The 23,649-nt window shown below is 44.8% G+C and overlaps 1 pseudogene; it reads left to right on the forward strand.

Moving 5' to 3' along the window:
• The first annotated feature begins 4,762 nt into the window (after nt 1-4,762).
• Nucleotides 4,763-4,881, forward strand: LOC133386268 (5S ribosomal RNA; annotated as a pseudogene).
• Nucleotides 4,882-23,649: the final 18,768 nt, after the last annotated feature.

The raw sequence follows: 23,649 nt of genomic DNA on the forward strand, positions 1-23,649 counted from the left end.
ACTTTGGAACCCGTTTCCTCGCTTTCGTGTTATGTCTGGCCCCGAGATCTCCGTCCCCTCCCCCGTCACTTCTCCCTTTCTCTCTCCACCCGCCCCCTTTCCCTGGTAATAACGACATGTATGCCCTCCTGCCCACATTCTAGCAACCGGGAATGTGCCAAGCGCCGCAGCAGGCAGCTGCTGCCACCCACTCGCCTTGCCTTGCCTTGCCTTGCCCCCTCGTGCAACGCAACGGACCCCCACCCCGGAATCCTGCGCCCCCTCCTCTTTCCCTTGGGAAAAAGGGGTGAGCCGGCGAGGAAGGGGGCTCTCTTTCAGCCTCCCCCCCTCAATTCAGGGCTCCCAAAGGCTCCCGGTCTCCTCTCCCCACCCGCCAAGCCCCCAATCAGGGGGGGCAAGGCTGGCATCGGCCGGCCTCCCTTCCCTTCCCCTCGCCTGCTGGTCCCCGGCCGGCCCGTGCGGTGCCTGGGGTGCGCGCCTCCGCCACTGCGATGCAGCCACTTGCGGCTGTCAACCTCTCACTCAGCCCCTCCCGGCTGATTGCAGCTCACTCACACGCACCCGCTCTCACACACACGGTGCCGGGAGGGAGCGCGGCGGCACAGTCAGGGCTCCCAAAGGCTCCCAGTCTCCTCTCCCCGCCTGCCAAGCCCCTGATCGGGGGGGCAAGGCTGGCATCGGCTGGCCAGCCAGCAAGCTACCCACGCCACCCTCCCAGAGCATGCTGCCCAGAGAAGCTGCGGACTATAGCAGCAGCTCGGGCTGCCTCGCTCGGTGTGTGGGCACGCACGCATGCGCAGTGGCAGCTCCGGGCGTGAGTGTTCACCCACCAGCTTCACCGAGTCTGGCTCTGCCTGTCTGACTGTGCCGCCACGCTCCCTCCCGGCACCGTGTGTGTGAGAGCGGGTGCGTGTGAGTGTGAGAGAGCTGCAATCAGCAGGGAGGGGCTGAGCGAGAGGTTGACAGTCGCAAGTGGCTGCATCGCAGTGGCAGAGGCGCGCACCCCAGGCACCGCATGGGCCGGCCGGGGACCAGCAGGCGAGGGGAAGGGAAGGGAGGCCGGCCGATGCCAGCCTTGCCCCCCCTGATTGGGGGCTTGGCGGGCGGGGAGAGGAGACCGGGAGCCTTTGGGAGCCCTGAATTGAGGGAGGGAGGCTGAAAGAGAGCCCCCTTCCTCACCGGCTCACCCCTTTTTCCCAAGGGAAAGAGGAGGGGGTGCAGGATTCCGGGGTGGGGGTCCGTTGCATTGCGCGAGGGGGCAAGGCAAGGCAAGGCAAGGCAAGGCGAGTGGGTGGCAGCAGCTGCCTGCTGCGACGCTTGGCACATTCCCGGTTGCTAGAATGTGGGCAGGAGGGCATACATGTCATTATTACCAGGGAAAGGGGGCGGGCGGAGAGAGAAAGGGAGAAGCGACGGGGGAGGGGAGGGAGATCTCGGGGCCAGACATAACACGAAAGCGAGGAAACAGGTTCCAAAGTGGACAGGGCTAAATCAAGGCAGCCTCACCTTGAACAGTTTCCTGTGCATTTGGGCTCCGCTAGCCGAAGCAATTGGGGTGTCTGAATCCAGGCGAGAGTCGCTGCCTTCTCTCCACCAGGCGAGCCAGCTCTGAGGGTCTGCTAAGCTTGAGCTGCCACTGGAAAGAGTTCTTTTCCTTTCTGGAGCAGGGGAACTGCCTAAGGAGGAGCCAGCCCAGCCTGGCCTCCACAGCCACCGCCTCTTCACGCATGCGTGGCTGAGGGGGCCGCTACAAAGCCGGAGATCCACCAGTTTGACTGACATATGGCCGGAGGCCGGAGACGGCCCCATTTTCCCTGAGACTCCGGCAGAAAACCGGAGACCTGGCAACCCTAGATGTAACACTTTCCTCCAATCCTGTGGAAAACCCCTCCTCTGAGCTTATTGACTATGCATTGGGAGGAAATTCCCAATTGGTGTCAATGGAGGATTTCTCCTTAAAGCAAAGACCAGTTGTAGAGGAGGATTTTCCCCAGGACTACAGCAGGGAAGGAAAGGATTCACTTCTGCCTCTATGTCTCCTGTGATCCCAATAATTATAACCCCCAAGCTGATGGCATATGAAAATCCCCTGCATGTTAAATGCAAAGGAACATTTAACATCACACCTCATGTGCCCCTTAGACACAGTCTCCTCTGGGCTGTTTTGGTTTATTTAAAAAACCATAATGACAACTGCAGATGAAGGAACTCTGCATAGCATGTCGTTTGAGCATAAGGACACCTATTGAGTTTGTGGCTGACCTGAACTGCTAGGTGGCTCCCATGACTGGTGTGCTATAATTTCACCAGCTATACAACTTCTCCTTTATGCAATAGGAAGCTCCTCAGGGTCTGGACTGGGCAACCCAGTGGTTTTATTTGACTTGTTCTCAATGAAAGATGCTTCCATAAAACATTTGTACAAACCTCCACTCTCCATTCTGAGAAATGTCATGCCTGGGCATCTTTAACTTCATTGGTCAAAGCGATTTGTGGTTCACTGATGATAAATCAAGAGAGGGATACCTGAGATGGAGTTGTACTGCTAATGGTCAGAGAAGAAACACAGGAATAATGTATGCACATTATAAATATGATATCCATAAGGGGAATCATAACCTAGACACAAGGGAACATATACTCCTATTGTCAGTGACCCCAAGCACTGAAGTTCCAATTGCTCCCACACAAAGGCCAGCCATAATGTGAACCCTGGATTAAATATTAAAATGCAAACATATGTACAGCTCATTTTAAAGCAATATCCTTAGAAAAGAAAGAAAAAATATGCCACACAGGACTATGACACAGTGTGCATAAAAAGATTAACCTTTCCCCTAATTACGAAATGCAATGCTATTAAAAATGAGGAACGCTTACCTTTCAGTTAATAATATTTATTTGCGTAGCACTTCAAGGTGTTCAAAACATTTTGCATATATTATTTCACAGTGCAACCTTCTACATGTCTAGGGTCAGGAATGTAAGAAGGCATTGTTTTCTGCTCCACCCTGTTTTGGTTGCATGCTGCACTGTTTCTCTTCTGCTACAGTTCCTCTTCTGCCAAAAAAACCATTATTCATCTCACTGTCTGGCGTGGCAAAATTATGTAACTTACTTCATTTACATAATTAATTATGTAAATTACATTATCATTATGTTGGTTCCCCCTTTTCAATTCAATGCAAAAAAACCAGAATGCAAATGGGGAAATCAATGTATCATTTGCTGACTGAAAGCGACAACAACAATGAATACTGATTGCATTCACTGGATTGATTTCCATTTTGGACAAGGGATGAATAAGCAAATACTGGCCATTTCTGCTCCTGTTTCCATTTTTGTTAGAATTATCTGACATCACTACTCAGAGGTAATTTCCCCTAAGTTCAATGGAACTTACTCCTTAGTAAGACGCCTCAATAACTCTTTTACACACCTGTAAGGCAGGCCGATATTATTGTTCTCATGTTGCAGATGAAAGGGAGTGGAATGTTGAGTCTCAGATATAATGACTTGCTCAAGGCCACCTAATGAGTTAATGGCAGAGGCAAAATATGAAGCTGGGACTTCCTGAGTTACAGGTCAGTTTCTTAACCGCTTTGCCAAATGTGGCTATTTTTTTCCAGCTGAAAAGAAAACCACAAGCATATATGTAATTGCTGCTGAAACACTATTTCTCTCCCTTCCAGGCCATTTAACTGTTCCAATAAGATTTAAAAGTTGTGAAGCTAACAAATCTACAAAATTAAGAGCCTGCCTTGAACATCCTTTAAGGAAAGGGGTCTTTCAGCACAATTTATAATATTCCCATTCCACCAAAGCACTATTAAAAGAAAAGAGGACTCAGCAAATCAGTTCTTGGTGGATGTTATCCTTAGTGGGGAAAAACACACATATAAGGTCATCATTTAATGACTGGGGTATCAAATGACATTTTGCATATGGCTGCATGGTAAGTTATAAACAAATTAAATGTTCCTGGTAATGACATTGTACCCAAACAATGATCCTCAGGAAAATTCAGCACAAGTTTAGATCAAGCATTATAAGGGGCGGGGAGAAATATCTAAGCCTTACTTTTAAAAAGAGAAATTGAAGCAACTATTAAAAGATACCCAGTATTGTTGGACAAGAGATGCAGCAGTTCTTGAGGTTTGGGCACATTTTCCATCACCATGCATAAGCAGGAGGAGCAGTGAAATAAAGATCTGGTGTGAAATGTGCCATTTAACCAAATGGGAAACAGTTACCCCAGTGCTATTAAATTATTTTTTTAAGTAAGTGGACAATTTCCAAGGAAGTCCAATACAGACACATCTGAATCAAAAGAGAACACTTCTAATGAAAAAATGAGGGAATTAGTAAAAAGGAAGTTGAAATGGAAAGTCGACTTAAATTTCTCCAGAACCCGTAGTGGTTATTTAAAACCACAGTTAATATGAAGTTCAGCTAGAATGTATACCACAGACAGGTACCACCAAGTCCATGAGGATACCAGTGTGGTTAACAAGCAGAGGCAAGGAAGTTATTAGAGGCAAGAAAACATCCTCCAGATGAAAAGAACAAAAAGGAACATAGAAAATGAAATGCAAGTACATAATCATGGATATAAAGAAAGGAAAATGTTACATGGCTATTGCTAAAAACAGCCAGACCAACAAAGTAACATATTCTTTAAATATTTTAAAAACAGGAAACTGATGAGGTAGTTGGACTGTTGGCCAACAAGGTAGTTAAAGGTATGCTAAAGGAAAACAAAGCCTACGGCCACACTACCCTGACTGCTCCTGGTCTCATCTGATCTCAGAAGCTAAGCAGGGTCAGGCTGGGTTAGTACTTGGATGGGAGACCACCTGGAAATACCAGGTGCCATGGCTTAGAGGAAGACAATGGTAAACCATCTCTGTATACCTCTTACCATATGACAGTTTTGAAAGCAACAACAGAACTTCACTCAAGCTTGCTCTGGATCCCTATAAGGATTCCGTTAATCATCTAAAAATATATGAATGTAATTGTGATTAACAAAACAGAGGTTTTTATTGTATTAACAAAACATTTCAACTTCCGCCTTCATTGGCTGCTAACATACAAATGCTGTTATCAAGGTGGCAGTTATAGAGCTTTGAGGATGGAATGCTCAGAGGGGCTTCATTTGCAGAAGCTAAGTAGTGGTGGTACTGTCCTCCAGGTTCAGGCCGTGTGGTGCCAATGTGTCCAGAGAGTAAATCCAAAAGTTCTCCCTTTTAGTCAATGCTGCTGGATCTGTTGGCATCTCTATCGCTGTAATGGAAAAGTCCAACAGGCTGTGACCCTCGATGTTAAAATGTTTTGCAACTGGTTGCTCCATGTTTTTTTGGTTAAAATTGCTGATTTGTGGTTTCTGAAGCGTGTGTGTAGGTCAGTTGTGGTTTTTCCTATGTATTGGATATGACATCCTGGTCTTTTGCACTCGATGACATAAATTATATTGCAGGACCTGCAGGTGATGTTCTGTTTGATGTAATAGGTCCTGCCTGTCCGAGTGCTTGTAAAAGTAGCTGTCTCCCTGAGGTACACACAGGTGATACAGTGTTCGGCGTGACAAGGATGAGACCCAGGATTGCTGATAGGTAGCTTAAGCACAGCTCTCACTAACAGTCTGCACAAATTAGGAGGCTGGCGAACTGCTACAACAGAAGGCCTGCTGATGGCTCTAGCAAGATGTTCAGAGTTTGCCAGCAATGGGTAGCTCTCCCTGATTGCTCGGTGATAGTTAGGAGATGCTAGATGGAAATCTATCACAAATGGAATCTGTTGTTCTCTGCTCTTTGACACCTCAGTATGATGGAGGAGGTTTTCTCTGGACAGTATGGAGGCTCGGTGGATGTTGCAATCAATAATATGTGGAGGATATCCTCTTAGAAGAAGCAGGGCTGGTTCCAAGAGGCGGCCAGGTGGGGCACTGGCCCGAGGGCCCCTGAGTCTACAGGAGCCCCTGAGGGGCCCCTCTGCTGTGCTCCCCTTGCACGATTCATGGCAGGATCTCTGCCGTGGATCGCATGGTGAGAGCTTCGGGGCTCCATTGATGGCAAGCATGCATGCTGTGCTCTCGCATCCCTGCCATAAACCAAGATGGCGGCAGAGGCTTCAGCTCCTTAGAGAAACCTCAGCCACCATCTTTCTTAAGGGCATCGCTGCGTGTGCAACCGCAGAACAAGGTAAGTTAAGCAAGGGAATGGCAGAGTCCCAAAGCTCTCGCCGTGCGCAAATCGCGGAAGGGGGGCACTGGGGCCTGGGGCAGGCTTTTGCCCAAGGGCTCCAGCATGTCTTGGGCTGGCCCTGGGAGAGCGCATGCATGTATGTGTGCATGCGCACATGAGTGCCAGGGCCCAGGGCAAGCTGGTGCCCAAGGGCCCTGGCATGTCTGGGGCTGGCCCTGGGAGAAGGTGTTCTTTAAGTTCACTGATCTTTCTCTCGTTTTTATCTTCAGTGTTGCAAATAAGTTTGATTCTCAAAGCTAAGCTATACACAATGTTTTTCTTTATATGCTTAGGATGGCAGGATTTCCAGTTCAAATGGGTGCGGGCATCAGTGGGTTTGCTGTAGAGATCAGTGGCTATTTTGTTGTCTTCAATGGTGAGAAGGACATCCAGAAAAGGGATGTGTGGATTGTCATTTGTACTATGAAATGTAAACTTAATAGATGGATGGAGAGAGTTGATGTAATTTTTAAATTGTTCTAAACTCTCTTTACCATTTGTCCAGACCATAAGGATGTCGTCAATGTATTGCCACCATATAAGTGGTTTGTTGATGGCCTTTTTGAGGATCTCCTGTTCCAGTTTACCCATAAAGAGATTTTCATATGATGGAGCCATGCGAGTCCCCATAGCTGTGCCTTGTAGTTGCAGGTACTGTTCACCATTGAATGTAAAGTTGTTGCAAGTCAGGACTAGTGTAGCTAAAGTTGTGAGAACCTCTGTTGGAGGATTGTTCGTATCTCTGGTGTTAAGGAACTCATTTAAAGCCTGAATCCCATCATTATGTGGTATATTGGTGTAAAGAGATGTGACATCTAAAGTAGCTAGTATAGTATTGTTGTGGAATTGATACTGCTTGTTTAAAGATTCAAGTTTAAGCAAGAAGTCCTTGGTGTCTTTGATATATGATGGGAGGTTTTGCACCATGTTTTGTAACTTTAAGTCAATGTACAGAGAAATCCTTTCAGTAGCTACAGAGACAAAGTACTCAAATGTGAAATTGTTGATCTCATAAATGTTTTCATGACTCTCCCACTGATTTTTTACAAACTGATCAGCCCAATTATCAGCTGAATTAAAATGCAACACAAGGTACATAAATCTTGAATGGTTTGGTCATAGAAAGACCACTTTTTTAAAAAAAAAAATGGTACCGGTTCCACATACAGGGCCAGCTGAACAGGCACAGCTTTTTAGTCTCAAAGCATGGATGAGACGATGATGTCAAGAGGAGGGGTTTGGATTTGTTAGGTACTGGGGATGATATTGGGACAAAAGGGACACGCTCCACTTGAACCAGGATGGAACCAGACTGTTGGTGGTGAGACAGCTTTTAAACTGGAGGGGGAGCTGACAGGACCTGAGAAGATTCCTGTTTGAAACTAGTGGGACAAAATTATCTCTGGATATAAACTCTATAGGAAGGATAGGGAAGGACGTACTGGAGGTGATGTTGCTCTGTGCATCAAAGGGGATACTGAGTCCAGGAAGCTAGAAATCCTCAGAGGCAGACTTCTCCACAGAATCATTGTGCGTGGTGATACTGGGCTCCAAGAATAATTTCGTACTGGAGATGTGCTATCATCACCGTGATAAAAATGCTCAGGAAGATCTGAAGACGTAGAATGAAATCAAGGAAACATTCAAAAATGGAAATGTTGTAATAATGGGTGACTTCAACTGCACTCACATAGAATGGCTTCGTATGTGTTCCAGTCCTGACAAAGAGATAAAATTTCTAGATACCCTAAATGATTGTACCCTAGAACAGTTGGTCTTGGAAATGACTAGAGGGGTGGCAACCCTGGAATTAATCTTAAATGGCATCCAGGACCTGGTGTGAGATGTAAGCATTGTTGAACCAATCGGGAGCTGGGGCCATATTGCTATTAAATTAAACATACATGTAAATGGCCAATTGCCAAGAAAATTCAACATGGTCACACTTGACTTTAAAAGAAGAAACTTCCCCCAAATGAGGGGACTGGTAAAAAGGAAGTTGAAAGACAAAGCAAAGAGGATCAAATCACTCCAAAATACTTGGGAGTTGTTTAAAAACACATTATTAGAAGCTCAAGTGGAGTGGATGCCTCGTATCAGGAAAGGTACCACCAAGGCCTGGAGGATGCCAGCGTAGAGTCCAAGACACTATTCGTAGCAAGAAGGCTTCCTTAAAAAAATGGAAGTCTTTTCTAAATAAGAACAAAATGGAACTCAAACTTTGGCAAAAGAAATGCAAGCAGACAATAAGGGATGCTAAAAAAAAAGGAATCCGAGGAGCCCATTGCTAAAAACAGAAAGACCACCACCAACAACAAAAAATTAAATATTATTATTATTATTATTATTATTATATTATTATTTATACCCCGCCCTTTTTCCAAACTGGAACTCAAGGCGGCTTCCAGATAAAAACAAGTACACATCATTAAGAACCTATAAAAATATAAAACATACAAACATATAAAATCAGCATTAAAACAGGATTAAACTATTAAGATGTTAAAACCAATTACTCTTAAAATACTGCAACCCAGTTTAGGAGCATACAAGTAAAACCATAACATACAGCATCCTCTTCAGTCACCACCCTTAAAACCTTCAGTTCCAAAGGCCTGCTGGAAGAAAAAAGTCTTCAGCTGTCGGCGGAAAGACTGCACAGAGGAGGCCATTCTTGCCTCCCTAGGGAGGGAGTTCCAGAGCCTAGGGGCAGCCACCGAAAAGGCCCTATCTTGTGTCCCCACCAGTTGCACTTGTGAAGGTGTTGGGATCGTGAGATGGGTCTCTCCTGAAGATCTCAGGGCCCGGGCAGGTTCATATGGGGAGATACGGTCTGACAGATAGCCTGGACCTAAGCCATATAGGGCTTTATAGGTCATAACCAGCACTTTGAATTGTGTCCAGAAACAGACTGGCAGCCAGTGGAGCTGTTGCAGCAGGGGAGTTGTATGGTCCCTGTAACTAGCCCCAGTTAACATTCTGGCTGCAGCTCGTTGCACCAGCTGAAGTTTCCGAACAGTCTTCAAAGGCAGCCCCACGTAGAGCGCATTACAGTAGTCTAAGCGGGATGTAACTAAGGCGTGTGTCACCATAGCCAGATCAGACAACTCCAGGAACGGGCGCAGTTGGCGCACTAATCTTAACTGTGCAAAAGCACTCCTGGCCACCGCAGAAACCTGGGCCTCCAGGTTTAAGGCTGAGTCCAGGAGCACACCCGAACTGCGAACCTGCGTCTTCAGGGGGAGTGTAACCCCATCCAGCACAGGCTGAACCCCTACTCCCTGATCCGCCTTTTGACTGACTAGGAGCACCTCTGTCTTGTCTGGATGAAGCTTCAGCTTGTTCACCCTCATCCAGTCCACCACTGCTGTCAGACACTGGTTTAGAACCGAGACAGTTTCCTTGGAATTAGGTGGAAAGGACAAGTAGAGTTTGGTAGCAGGATAGTGTCTAGGGAGGCAGTTGGACCCTTGCATAACAAGGGAGCCAAAGGAGTGCTAAAGGAGGAGGAGGGCATTTCAGAGAAACTGAATGAATTGTTTGCAGCTGTCTTCACAGCAGAAGATAAAGGGCAGAATCCTGTTGCTGAACTAACTTTTTCAGGAAGGGAGTTTGAGGAACTGAGGCAGATAGCGATGATGAGACATGGATCTCTAGGCCTATCACACATTTAAGAACTGACAAATTGCTGGGTTCAGATGGCCTTGACCCCAGAGTTCTCCGAGAATGGAAATGTGGAATTGTTGTTCTCCTAACAAAAATATGTAACTTGTCTCTCTGATACATGTCCATACCTGAGGATTGGAAAGTGGCCAATGTAACCAAAATAAGCAAGCATATAAAAGAACATCCTCGTGGCCATATGTCTGGCTGGGTTCTTGTATGCACAGCAGCCGAGGGTCGGTAGTCGGGGAGTGGGAGTGGCGGTTATTTACCAAAGGTCCTTGGTTCTCACCAGGCCTCCTCTCCGTGAGACCAAGGTTGTTGACTGCATGTACTGGAGGTTGGGCCCAAAGGGCAGTCTAGGGATTCTGATCTTGTACCGTCCACCCCGCTGCACGACAGACTCCCTGGCCGAGGTACTGGAGGTGGTCTCGGATGTGTGTGCAAACTTGTTAGTATTGGGAGACTTTAATGTACATTCGGAGGCCATCCTCACAGGGGCGCCTCAGGACTTCATGGAAACCATGGCTTCCTGGGAGCTGCACCTTATTCCAATGGGGCCCATCCATGTAGCTGGTCATGCACTCAACCTTGTGTTTGTCTCGGGAGAGGAGGGGAGTGATCTGAAAATTGGGGGTACATCCATCACCCCCTTGTCATGGTCAGATCACTACTTGGTGAGGGTGGACTTCTTGGTGCCACAAATCCTCCGTGGGGGTGGAGGACCCATTAGGATGGTCCACCCCAAACGTCTGATGGATCCAGATGGATTCCTGAATGTGCTTGGGGATTCTTTGGAGCATGCACACGGGCACTCGGTTGAGACCTTGGTGGAGGGGTGGAATGCTGCAATCACTGGGGCATTGGACCGGGTGGCTCCGAAATGCCCTCTCCCCCTGAATAGAGCTCAAACGGCACTGTGGTATACTCCACGGTTGTGAACTCTGAGGTGGGAGGTGAGATGGCTAGAGCGTCGGTGGCAGAAATCTCGCTCTGATGACGATCAGGCATGGGTTAGAGCGGCTGCAGCAACCTACCATGTGGCGATGAGGGCAGCAAAAAAGGATTTTTATGCTGCCTCTGTTGCATCCACAGAGTGCTGTCCCAGGAGGCTGTTCCAAGTGGTCCGGAGCCTAGTCGGTCCAGTAGCCCTGGAACTGATGGAACATGCTAAGGCCTCCTGTGATGAGTTTGCAAAACACTTTACAGAGAAAATCGATCGTATTAAGAGTGCTATTCCGTGCGCTGTGGACACAGTGAGCGAGCCAGAGGCGGCCAGTGGTGCTCCGGTGGTGTGGGATCGGTTCCAGCTTCTTCCCTCTGATGAAGTGGACAAGGTGCTTTCAACCTTAAAGCCAACCACTTGCTTACTCAACCCTTGCCCGTCGTGGCTCATTATGAGCTGCAAGGACAGACTGGGTGAGGGGATCAAGATGGTGATAAATACGTCCCTGGAAGAGGGAGTAACGCCATCAGCTCTCAAGGAGGCAGTAATAAAACCAATTCTAAAGAAGCCCTCCTTGGATCCCCAAGATCTGAACAACTTTCACCCAGTCTCAAATCTGCCATTCCTGGGCAAGGCGGTTGAGTGGGTGGCGGCAAAGAAGTTGCAAGTGCATTTGGAGGAAGTGGATTATCTGGATCCATTTCAATCAGGCTTCAGGCCTGGACATGGGACTGAAACGGCCTTGTTTGCCTTGGTGGATGATATGAGGAGGGCGTTGGATAGGGGAGAATGCACCTTCCTTGTCCTCCTGGATCTCTCAGCGGCTTTTGATACCATTGTCCACGGTATCCTTCTGGACCACCTGAAGAGGTTAGGCATAGGGGGCACTGTATTGCAATGGTTCCATTCCTTCCTCTCTGGTAGGTACCAGAGAGTGGCATTGGGGGATGAGGTTTTGGATCCTTGGCCTCTCACTTGTGGGGTGCCACAGGGCTCCATCTTCTCCCCGATGCTGTTCAACATGTATATAAAGCCGCTGGGGGCTATCATCAGAAGATTTGGACTGCAGTGTCACCAGTATGCGGATGACACACAGCTCTATCTCTCATTCAAATCTTCACCGAGGTTGGCTGTAGAAACCCTATCCAAGTGCCTGGAGTCAGTGAGTGGCTGGATGGGAAGGAATAAGCTGAAGCTGAACCCTGACAAACCCGAGGTACTGTTTGTGGGAGACAAGGGAAGGTTGGGGGATGTTGACCTAGTGCTCAATGGGGTACAATTGCCCCTGAAAGACCAGGTCCGCAGCCTGGGGGTCATTCTTGACTCCCAGCTGTCCATGGAGGCTCAGGTCTCAGCTGTGAGCTGGGCAGTGCTGTATCAACTCCATCTGATACGGAGGCTACGCCCCTACCTTCCCAATCATCTGCTTCCATCTGTGGTACATGCCCTGGTCTCCTCTCGCCTAGACTACTGTAATGCACTCTACGTGAGGTTACCCTTCAAAACGGTCCGGAAGCTGTAACTGGTATAGAATGCGGCGGCTCGCCTGATTAAAGGCAGCTGACCGGCAAGATCACATCACTCCAGTGCTGAAGGAGTTGCATTGGTTACCGGTTGTTTTCCGGGCCAAATTCAAGGTGTTGGTTCTGACTTTTAAAACCCTATACTGTTTCAGCCCAGTCTATCTGAAGGAGTGCCTCCAACATCATCAGGGATGCCGCTCAACAAGATCAGCCTCAAAAGGCCTTCTCTCTATCTCACCAGTTAAAACAGCTAGACTGGTGAGGACTAGGGAGAGGGCTTTTTCAATTGTGGCCCCCACTTTATGGAATTCCCTCCCAAATTATCTCTGCCATGCCCCCTCTATGATGAGCTTCCGCCGGGCCTTGAACACCTTGCTCTTGGGGTGGGTTAGGTTTTATTATTATTGTTGAGATTTTTAATGTTTTAATGTATTTGTATGTTTTTATTTTGTACGTCGCCCAGAGTGGCTGGACAGCCAGCCAGATGGGCAACTAATAAATTTAATAAATAAATAAATAAATAAACAAGCCTTGCTGAAGCAGAACCTTTTGCAAGGTTAAGCCCTTTCTGACTAACTTCTTAGTTCAGTTCAGTTCAGTTTATTGCACAATAGCCGGCCAGGCTTTTTGCATGTGCAACAAACATATTAAAAAAACCCACAACAAATTAAAAACAGACACTATGAGGAATAAGATTAATCAGTTATATAAACATACTAAAATAGTACGATTATTAATTCTTTAAATTAGTAGATGAATTTATTTATTTATTTTATTTGTTTCATTTATAGACCGCCCATAGCGAGTGGCTCTCTGGGCGGTGTACAAAAAGGTTAAAATACAAAATATCAACAATAAAATCAGACAACAAACAATAAACGCAAGCTCTAGGAATATATCACTAGAGGGAATAGTAACTTTCCTCCTCTCTACTTAGTAATCTACTTAGTAACCCAATATGTCACATAGAAATCTGTTCCTGCCAGTAAATAAATAGTTTTATTTTAAAAAAATATTATCTCTGCAACTAGCAATGAGGGGGACAAGATTTTGAATTCTTAGATCTGAATATAATGGACATTCTAAGAGAAAGTGAGTCATGTCCTCTACCTTCCAAAATCCAGCAGGGCAATATCTGCTCATCTTGCATTGACCATTTTACATCCCTTGACCTCCATCAACTGCAGAGTATTATACAGCCATGAGAGTGGTTAATCCCCTCCCCTCCCACAATTTGGGTTGGTCTTTCACAGTCCAATCTACTTCCTGTGTAGCTTGGAAGAATTTGGCAACGTGCCTCTGAGCTTATGGTGATTGGTGGCAACACCTGCAATCAGCCCAAATAACAGAAATAAGACATGTGCTGTGCTGATCTTGTTTTAGCAGGGAGGAAGCAACAATATTAAAACAGTTGATATAGTTCAGATGGTCACTTTAAATATGTTTGATTTACTTTGCAATTTTAATGATGTTTCCTATAGTAAATCATTCTCTTTTGCTTCTGTTTCTGTGAATATATGAAGTACAGCGACACTTTGCAATACTAAAAAAAAAGCACCAAAAACAATTGTGGAACAATGGTAGTGACTGTTCCAATGGACATGAGGAGTATTTCAAGTTTGCACAAGATAAAACGGAGGGAGATGAAATATATTCTAGCAAAGTTCTAGGTGTGCTGTATGTTTTTAATTGACCATGCCCACCTTTCCTTAAGTGGAGTAGTTTCAGCATAGCAGTCTGAAAACTTGCATCTTGGGCAGGCCAAGTTTGTTTTTTCTAACCGCAAACGGCAGTTTCAGATTTAACTGTTAATGTGCCCTAAATAGAAATACAGCTTAACCTCCAGTGTCAAACACAAAAGGCTTATGTCGTATGATACTGACCAATAAAAAGGCTTTGAAATTAATAAAAATAATTTTGACACAGATTTCTAGGATCAATAATGAGAGAAATATAATATTCTAGGTTAGATTCTCTGTAGAAACAGTAGTAACAGTAGTAACACAGAAAAGAAGTTAAGTAAGAAGAAGACCAACAAACATACAAAAATGTAATTCTCCATCTTTGGAGATGCAGTCCCGATTGCAGGTGTTGCCACCACTCACCATATGCTCAGAAGCACATGTTACCAAATTCTTCCAAGCTACACATTAAGTGGATTGGACTATGAAAGACAAACCCAAATTGTGTTTGCATTTTTACAAATTTGTAGGGCAGTACAATATCTGTTGGCTATAGCTACGTTCTTAAAGTGCAAGGTTTTTAGCCTATTAGTGAATTAAGTCTATATTTGGTTAGACGCCCCTTAAGGCCATATGGACAAATACAGGTGAAATATGGTGTATTAGAACAGTAATAAGAGACTTGTGCAGAACTCTAATCTAATAGAGTTCTTTGAGAGTGTCAGGAAGCATATTGTTGCGCGCCTCCCCCAATCTCCGAGCGGTGAGATTTCAGGGGGGGTCCCTGCGCCCATCCAGGGTTTGGTTTCCTTTGGGAAGAAGGTCAGCGGAGACTGCGGTGTCTTTATGAACTATGGTTTATTTATTTACACACATCCCAACCTGAGTTTAGGATGGAGGGGTTCAAGGCATCAGCAGTCTAATATCCAGCTTTTCCATGTGGGTGCAGGGGCATCCTATCACCATGATGCAGAGGGATAGCCTCTCTGCGTGCCTGCAGCCCCAGCCATTCTCTAGAACACCCACTTCCAGTTCCAAACACACTTTTCCCCGCCCAGGAGTGGGGGGGAGACTCTCCTCCAGTAGAGTTTAAAATGACAAAAGGATCTTCCCAGCCCCTTTCACCAGTTGCCGGGGCAATTAACAGGCCCATTAACTACCTGGCCACTCTATTTGATTAACAAAGGAGATTCATCTGGCTAGCAGAGCCAGCCTCCCAGGCATAGGATTCCAAATCAGAGGCTGGAAAGGTGACCCACAGAAATGATCCATTCCAGCCCCCCCCCCATGCTCATAACAATATAGAGGTGACCCAGTTAATATAGTGTACTTGAACTTTCAAAAAGCGTTTGACAAGGTATCTCACCAAAGACTCCTGAGTAAGCTTAGTAGTCATGGAATAAGAGGAAAGGTCCTCTTGTGGATCAGAAATTGGTTAAGTAGCAGGAAGCAGGAAGCTGAAATAATGCAGAAATCAAATAATAATAATAATAATAATAATTTATTTAATTTGTATCCCTCCCTTCCTCCCAGCAGGAGCCCAGGGTGGCAAACAAGGCACTAAAAACACTTTAAAACATCATAAAAACAAATCTTAAAATACATTAAGAGAAAACAGCGTTAAAAACATTTTAGAAACTTTTAAAAAGGGTTAAAAACATTATTAAAAAACATAATGCACATGCAGAAAGCAGAATCCCACAAGGATCAGTACTGGGACCTGTGCTTTTTCATAATCTGCAGTTTGGGGTGACCAGTGAGGTTGCCAAGGTTGCTGCTGATAATAAATTGTTCAGGATCATTAAAACATATAGGGATTGTGAAGAACTTGAAAACAATCTCCAAACTGAGTGAATGGGTGGTAAAATGGCAAATGCCATTCAATGTAAACAAATGGAAAGTGATGCATGTTGAGGCAAAAAATCTTAATTTCACATATACACTTACGGGATCTGAACTGGCAGTGACTCACCAGAAATGGATCTTGAGGTTGTGGATAGTTCAGTGAAGATGCTGAGCCACTGTGCAGCAACTGTGAATTCCGTGCAAAGAATAATTAGTAATGGAATTGAAAATAAAACTGTTGATATCACAATGCCATTATATGGTACAACCACATTTGGAATATTATGTGCAATTTTATTTATTTATTTATAGAATTTATTAGTCGCCCATCTGGCTGGCTGTCCAGCCACTCTGGGCGACGTACAACATAGGCATATAATACCTAGAGATTGAAAATCTAAAAACAATGAAATCTATCCCACCCCAAAAGCCTGCCTGAAGAGCCAGGTCTTCAAGGCCCGGCGGAAACTCATCATAGAAGGGGCATGACGGAGATCATTTGGGAGGGAGTTCCACAGGGTGGGGGCCACAATTGAAAAAGCCCTGTCTCTCGTCCTCACCAGTTTGGCTGTTTTGACTGATGGGATGGAGAGAAGGTCTTTTGAGGCTGATCTTGTTGGGCGGCATAGCTGATGATGCTGGAGGCTTCATCTCAAAAAAGCAGAGCTTGGAAAAGTTACTTTTTTGAACTACAACTCCCATCAGCCCCAGCCAGCATGGTGGCCACTGGATTGGGCTGATGGGAGTTGTAGTTCAAAAAAGTAACTTTTCCAAGCTCTGCAAAAAAGATATTGTAGAGTTGGAAAGGGTTCAGTAAAGGGCAACCAAAATGATCAGAGGGATCGAGCAATTCCCCTACGAGGAAAGGTTTCAGTATTTGGGGTGCTTTAGTTTAGAGAAAGGCGAGTAAGAGGTGACATGATAGAAGCATAAAAAATTAAGCATGGCATGGAGAAAGTGGACAGAGAAACATCTTTCTCCCTCTCTGATAACACTAGACCTCATGGATATTCAATGGAGCTGAATGTTGGAAGATTCAGAACAGACAAAAGAAAGTAATTCTTCACACAGTTCATAGTTAAACTATGGAATTTGCTCACATAGGAGGCAGTGATGGCCACCAATCTGGATGGCTTTAAAAGAGGATTAAACAAATTCATGGCGGACAAGGCTTTCAGTGGCTACTTGCCATGATGGCTATACTCTGTCTCCATGGTTAGCAGCAGAGCATGCTTCTGAATACCAGTTGTTGGGAACCACAGGAAGTGAAAATACTCTTGTGCTCAGGTCTTCCCATCAGCATCTGGTTGGCCACTGTGAGAACAGGATGCTGGACTAGATGGGCCACTGGCCTGATCCAGCTGGCTCTTCTTATGTTGTTATGTTCTCATTCAGTGGCAGCGTCTTGGTAATTCATGAAATGCATGCTATCCTCAAATGTCCAAGCAAGTCCGTTTTAACTTCAGTGGCACGGAGAACTTCTGCATTGTGTCTGCTTTGCATCCAGTTCAGGAAACACCAAATGCTCCAGGTTACATAGTAGAAATCCAGTGTTGGTCATTCCTCATCCCATACTGATGTTCCCCAGTTCTTGGGAGGATGGGGACATTGGTGAGGGACGTAATTGCATTGCCAGCTCTTCCCATGTAACCTGGAACTTTTGATATTACCACAATTGCAGCAGCAGCTCACTCACTGCTGAGGCATTGTTGAAAGAGAGACCATAAAAATAACTTAAGTATAAGATAGCGGTATTGTGTCATATTTGTATAATTGCATCAACATTTGGTGGAAATCAACAAATACACCATGTTTGGAACCATGTTATTTATATAGGTGTTGAATAACAAGGGTACCAATGTACAGCTTTGCCACATCCTTCTGACATTTATAATTGGTTTACACTTCAGTCCATTTCCTTTTCATTTGGGGAGGTTCATCATTACAATTTGAAAAGAAGACATCTATTCAAAATACAATTAAATGGTTGCTAATGGAGACAGCATATCTTTTCAGAATCTTGTTACTTGTAACTCAATACATTGGGAAAAAGACAGGTCGCCCTTGCTCCATATGTAGGGAATTAGCAAACACAGGCCCTTTGTCTAATGGTGTGGCCCCAATTGTCTTTGCAGAGGTCTTTAGCTAAGAAAATATGAAAGAAGGGCAAAAAACTTAACAGCTAAAATGATTATAGGCAGTGTTCCAAAAGTGTTTATAAAGGCAGAATGTGAACATCCCTGCCACTGATATACCAAGCAATTAACACTTAAAGCCTTTTCTAAACACAGTGAAGTATGCAAACACAAGGATCAGTCTGTATAGTTTCTGAAAATCTCTTTATTTACTTGCTTAGAATTGTGTTTCAAGGTGTTCTGCATGTATCGGTAACTCAGATCCTTTTCTCAGAGGAGCATTATACTGAATGCGGGATAAAAAAATAAAATGTTCTTGGAATTAGTAGCTCCACTGATTAGGAAAAAATGGTTCTGAAGCAAAGTGTGCAGTAAAACTAACAATAAAGACAACTTTACACATTACAAGAAGTGTTAAAAAGAAGTATTCTTGTGCAGCCTTTTCTCTTTGTCTTGTAACATATAAAGTGGGACTAAGGGCTTTCCACATAATATGGTTCTCCAGGAAAGATCTCACAACCAGAACTGAATCTGTGAATTTGTGGCAAGGGGGGTTGTGGGGAGTAGGTGGGGCTGGTGAGCAAAGTGATCAGAGGTGCAGCCCCTACTGTGTGTGTATGTGTGTGTGTACGATATATAAAAGAATGAAAACAATTACGATACATTAAAAAATTTCAATTCCAATACAGATACAAACTAAAAACTCCACTTAGAAGGCTTGTTGAAAGAGGCAAGTCTACCACAGGCACCAAAAAGACAATAGAGATAGCACATGTAAGGGGAGGGAATTCCAAAGGGTGCATATGTCTGATATGTAATTAGGTGCTGCCACAATAAATGCCCTACATTGTGCAGGGCATATCTCCTGATAAGATGGTATCTGCAGGATGCTCTCTCCTGCACATTAGGCATATAGGGGATGAGGTGTCCTGAACCCAAACTGGTGGGTTTTGCCCACCATTACCAGCATCTTGAACTTTAGCCAGTTAGCTAATTGGCAGCCACTTCCATTCTTTTAGCAGTGATGTAATGTGATGGCAATATTCTGCCCCAGTGAGCAATCAAGTGACCATATTTTGCACTAGCTGCAGCTTCTGGGTCAACCTCCAGGGTTGAACACATTGAACACATTGAATGTGTTGAAGTAAACCATTCTGGAGGTTACCAGCACATGGATGGCAGTGGTCAGGCTTTCCCAGTCCTGAAACGGCCATAGCTGTCTTAGCAGCTGAAGCTGATAAGGTAACCCTAGTGACTGAGGTCACCTGGGCCTCTACTGACAGAGATAGATCCAGAAGCACCCCCAAACAACAAATGTGCTCCTTCAGGGGGAGGACAACCCCATCCAAAGCAGGCAGTTGACCAGTTATCTGGACTTGGGAACTGCTCACCCACAGAGCCTCTATCTTGCTAAGATTCAGAGTCAGTTTGTTGGCTGTCATCCAGCTCACCACCAAGACCAGGCATTTGTCCAGGGCTTGCAGGGCCCCTCCTGATTCAAATGTTATAGAAAAATAAAGCTGGGTATCATCAGTGTATTGATGACACCTTGCCCCATGATACAGAGTAATAATGCAAATCGAGAAAAACAAAATTAGCAAAAAGCCTTTTTCAGTCAGTGTTGTAAGGATTTTGAATGCTTGGAAGGAGAATAGGATCACACTTGTTGTCTCCAATCCTGACCTCCACATGTTGGCTGTCCCTTTCTTGCTAAAGCCTTTGTATGATCCTACTTTCTTCTATGCATTCAGCAGTTCCACATTTTTACCATCTGAAGAGGGCTTTTCAACAGATATTTTGAACACAACATGTCATTATGTATACATCTTCTTATATATTGCATAGTGATGTAGAATATATCATATATTAAAGGCAGAAATAATTATAGCATAACTATAACAATCTGATAAACAAAGAGGAGGGAAGATAGGCATCTGGTAATATCCTGACTGAAATTCAACACTCAGGCCAGGTTCACATGGGAGATAAAATCCATATTGAATATGAAGTTTTTTCCATCAAGATAGAGTTGTACAGTTCACACACGTCCATCCTCCCTACCTTCCAATTTGCTGTTTTGCTGTTTTGCATTCACACATGTTCATGTTTATTAGTATCGCTGTTTCCTTGTGGCCCTGCCCCCTAATTTACATGTTAACTCCCTCTGGAACATCCCCATCAATAATCAAGAAGGGAAGGGGTTTTCTGTCAATTTCACACTAAGCTGGGAGACAGTGGTGGGTGCAACTGACACGAAATGACTTTTTTTCTGTTGTCAGTTTTATATCCTCTAGAGCAGCCTTTCCCAACTAGTGTGCCTCCAGATGTTGTTGGACCACAACTCCCATCTTTCCTGACCATTGGCAATGCTGGCTGAGGTTGATGGGAGTTGTGGTCCATCAACATCTGGTGAACCACTAGTTGGGAAAGGCTGCTCTAGAGTCTAGACAAAGCCCTTTTTGTGACGAACAAATGTAATGTTTCTAGTGTGCAGTGTGTATATTTTTGTGTTTGTTTGTGTGTGCATGCATGCACCTTCATCCCTGGCAATTGCAAGATACAACGAGGGCCAAGAGGGGGCTCCTCCTCCACCACCAGAGCCACCTCCTCCTCCTCCTGAGGGGCCATGAGTGAAAGAAGCAGCGGTGGTGGCAGCAGCACCAGCGATGCCTGCCTGTCGTGGCCCTCATCTTGTAGTATGTGATAGCGTCAGCCTGCTGGGCAAAGCTGCTGCAGTAAAGGGTGCCCAGCAGGACCGGGAAGGAGGAGGGCGATGAGGAGGGCGGCATACATCTAAGCATAACATACAAAAATATCTGTTGGAAAAAATTAAAAATAGTGAGTAAATGGAGCGGGTGTGGATTTTCCAACAATTTTTAGATTTTTATTGAATTGTTTTAATCTGGATTTAAGGGCAATAGCAGCTGAATGCACTCGCTTTGGCAAAGACATGTAAATGGTTGGAATTAAAAGGGTCTGCAAATAGCACCAGATCCATACTAAACCTCCATGTGAACGGGGCCTCAGAAACACACTCCTTGATGGCTGGGTGGCCTGATGTTCTTCTTTCAGTATATACTTCAATCATGAGTGCTTGGTATAGAATATTGACATCAATTACAATACCGAATCCCATAGGGATGAAAAAACCCTCAACACATATAATAACTTTTACCATAAATGGTTGGATACTGTGTTCAACTCTGGTGGGTAGCAAGTTATGCAGGCCTGTTCTAGAGAAAGGATCACAAGAAAGAGCTTTCTTTTTAGAAAGGGACATCAAAATGTATTTGTCCTCAAGGAATATTTTATTAAGATATATTGGGCTTTTTACACTTCTGGAATAAATCTTCTTATATGATAACAGTTCAAGTCTTTAGACACAGAACAGATTGTTCTGTGTCTAAAGACCCCTCATCTTAAAAGAGTATCAGGTTAATTTATCAAACATGTAACAGTTTATGGGACACAGAACAGCTTTGTGCCTGGTCCTTTGCATCCAGGCTGGAGTTTCCTTCCGTATTTGCATTCCAAAATGGAAACTAAGTGTCTTCATCATTGATACAATGACAGAAATGTATTAAAGAGTAGAGGAAGATTATGTGTAAATCAACAGCATCAAAACTCCTTTGGTATAATCCTATCTAAATTGTTAATGGCCTCAGTGGAAAAAAGAGATATGAAATTTCAGCTGAAACTGCACCAACGGTGCCTTAAGTTATTCAACTCACAGACACCTACACAAAGATAAGTATGAATAACTGTGTCTGCATTCCAAGTTCCTAGCTCCTCAGGGCCTGTAATAATAAATGTAAAAGTCAATAAGTCAGCTATTCTTAGATAACTCTATATTTAAATGCTAGCAATAGAATCATTTTTCTTCCCTTCCCTGTCTCTTGTCCCATGTAATTTTCATAGCAAAACACTTTCGAGGCCAACCTGTAAAACAGAATTTGCCTGCAGCAGCCCCACATTAGGGAGAGTCCACTCTTTGATGGATCCTTATTACGTAAATGTTTAATAAACCAGGAGACCCTCTTAAGGCTGTGTTTCCCCAGTGAATTTGGGGCTTCTTGTCAAGGAAAGGCCATAAACACCATCAAAGGGATATGGAACACTAGTTAGCAGTTTGCATAGGTGTCAGTGGTAATGCCTTAAAGATGCATAATCATTTTTTTGCCTTTCAGCTTAGAGATGTTGCCTCTAAAAGCATCATTCCAAGGGGAGAAATAAAAGAGCAAAGCTAGAAGGAACCCCTCCTCCTCCTATATCTTCTATATGACATCAGAGATAACATTAATACGATTAATAATCCAGGTTCCTCATTTTAGTCCCAGCCCAACTCTAGGCTACCTGTGTCTGGTTTTAATATAGCAACTATATTTTCCTTATGTTGTATGGGACAGATGTACACTTCCCATTTAAATTATTCAAATCTATTTGACTATCAAGTCTTTCAGACTAAGAATCCTGGGAAAATGTAGTTATTTGAAAGCAGACTAAGGACCAGCAGTGAAGAATTGTTTCTATCTCCATTCATCTACCATTCCCATATTTCCTTGGAAAAACGTAAAGCCATGATGAAATAATATTTATGCATTTATAGGTGTATTTACATCTTGTAGATATCACACACACACACACACACACACACACACAAGTTGCTTAAAAGATTATCCTAGCTATGTTTTTCAGTAAAATAGCTCTTGCTGATTTTAGTGGAACTTTCAAGGAATCTCTGGAGGAAACCATGGAAATTTACTGGTATAAAACCCATATTTATCTTATGTATGATATTTTTCTAAGGCTGCCATTACTCTGTAGTTCACAGCACCATCTGCCGACAGACGCTGCTGCAAACTACAGCATAAAGATGGCCTTATAAAAGCTGCCACAGCAGTGTAGGAAGTTGGCAGAGATGGCGGCGTGTGGCCAGCCCTGGTGAGCCATGGAGAAACTGTCACAGCAGGCCAGGGCAGCTCCTCAGCAGCCATCCTGCCCTGCTGCCACCACCACTGCGCATCTCACGGGCAACACTCTTTCAGCTTCAGCGGTGGAGGGCAAGGAGGAGGGGGAGAACAGGATGGTTGCTGAGGGGCTACTTGTGAATATTCCTGTGCGGCTTGCCTTGATCAACCACCTCCCTCCTCTGCAATTTGTAAATGGAGTAAGGAAAGGAGGCTTGGTGACCTATACAGGGGGGAAGAGGCTTGGTGACTTGTAGAGGGTGTGTGTGAAAGAGGCTTGGCCAAGTCTAAGGGCTGGGGAAGTTTGGCAAGGCCTGGAGGCAGTGGGGGTTTGGCAAAGGGGTGGGGGTAAGTGGGGTTGGCATTCCCTCCAACATGAGGGAGAAGGAAGAAGAAGCAAGGGAGGACCGTAAAAGGCTTTTGGTGAGCTCTAAGGGCAGGGGTGGTGGTTTGGGTGAGGGGTTAAGTGGCAGGGTGGGCGAGAGAGCAAAGTGAAGCACTGCGGTGGCAGTCCCCTCTCTCTATATCTCTTAGGGGTGATATGTGTTGAGTGATTAATGTACATAACAACTGGCCATTGTTCACATTCACAAGACCTCACAGAGAATGAGAGTATGTATATTGACTGAGAAATGTGCCTGAT

This window comes from Rhineura floridana, chromosome 5, assembly GCF_030035675.1.
Source record: "Rhineura floridana isolate rRhiFlo1 chromosome 5, rRhiFlo1.hap2, whole genome shotgun sequence".
Lineage (NCBI taxonomy): Eukaryota > Metazoa > Chordata > Lepidosauria > Squamata > Rhineuridae > Rhineura > Rhineura floridana.